The sequence below is a fragment of the Aplysia californica genome, unplaced genomic scaffold, assembly GCF_000002075.1.
Source record: "Aplysia californica isolate F4 #8 unplaced genomic scaffold, AplCal3.0 scaffold00074, whole genome shotgun sequence".
Classification (NCBI taxonomy): Eukaryota; Metazoa; Mollusca; class Gastropoda; order Aplysiida; family Aplysiidae; genus Aplysia; species Aplysia californica.
In genome coordinates, this window is record NW_004797344.1 from 244,559 (window position 1) to 245,800 (window position 1,242).

The 1,242-nt window shown below is 47.5% G+C and overlaps 1 protein-coding gene across 1 annotated transcript in view; it reads left to right on the top strand.

Annotated features, from left to right (window-relative positions):
- The window catches only part of LOC101854703 (ficolin-1-like), a 5,873-nt gene that overhangs the window by 2,740 nt on the left and 1,891 nt on the right, over positions 1–1,242 (top strand). The gene's annotated exons all lie outside the window — the stretch shown is intronic.

Genomic DNA, 1,242 nt, shown 5'->3' on the forward strand with positions numbered 1-1,242 from the left:
AGGAGAGAGGAGAGAGGAGAGAGGAGAGAGGAGAGAGGGGAGAGGAGAGAGGAGGAGGGGAAAGGTGAGCTCTGAGGTCTCTCGTTCCTTCTGGGGGTCACAGAGGACCAGGTCAAGGTCGTTGACCTCACCACGCTCTCGGGTCAGAGGTCTCGTATGACGTCACTGTGGGAATAACCCCCACCCTATGACGTCACTGGGGAGTACCCCACACACACACACCCTATGACGATGAGTACCCCCCCACCCCCAACTTTCCCCAAGAACTACACCTTTGGCTCAGTGGGCAGCAAACCTGACTGCAGATAGGGAAAACTTTGGTTCGAATCCCACACTGGTGATTTCTGTACCTACACGGGGGCAAAGTTTTCAGCGATTCAGTCTCTCCCCCTTCCCCTTCACCTGGGCATGGATGGCTGGTGCATCTATGAATAAATTATTGATGATGGTCCCTCCCTCCTTGCACCAGAGACTTTGCCAAGACTTGACCGTTCCTTTTTGACCCAATAACTGCCTCAACTGTGTTGAAAGGGGCGTGCAATTCAAACTCCAGACAAGCCAAGATGATTTCTGGAAAGTTTCGTTCATCTCTCTGAGCCCTCGGGCAGAGATTTGTGTCTGGGGGGGGGGTGACATTAACTTGTTCTTCTGCACAGTAGAATTGTAAATGAGCTTATTCAACGTGGTGCTCATAACTGTGCCTGAACTGCAACGGGGAACTGCTTTCTCTTAATCTTACTATCGTCATATTTCCTCTTACTTCTTTGTTTTTTACTTTCTTGTAGCCTGCTAATTCCGGGGTACCTCGATAATCTAAGCAGACTGTGTGCTATTAAAGCTAGAGAGGTGAGCAGCGTAAGTCTGATTCCCTGAAAAGACTTCTCTGTTGACATCCACCTTTTGGCGCTCATGTGACCTTATGCAATTGCGAGCACCATTAAAACCTCTACTAAAACTAAAACCCAACAGATTTGTTAGGTTAAAACAATAGATATTAATTTTGGTCGTTTTTGGCTTTGAATTTAACAGAGACGGTATGAACTGAGGGTTGATATCACATTCAACGGACAGGGATATTATGCTAACTACGATAACTTCACTCTCTTTGGAGAAGCGGAGAACTACAGAATCCGAGTATCTGGGTATTCGGGTAATTCATCTGATGGACTCGCCTACCACAATAACCAGCCTTTCACAACCAAAGACCGCGACAACGATGCCAAAAGTTCCAACAACTGCGCC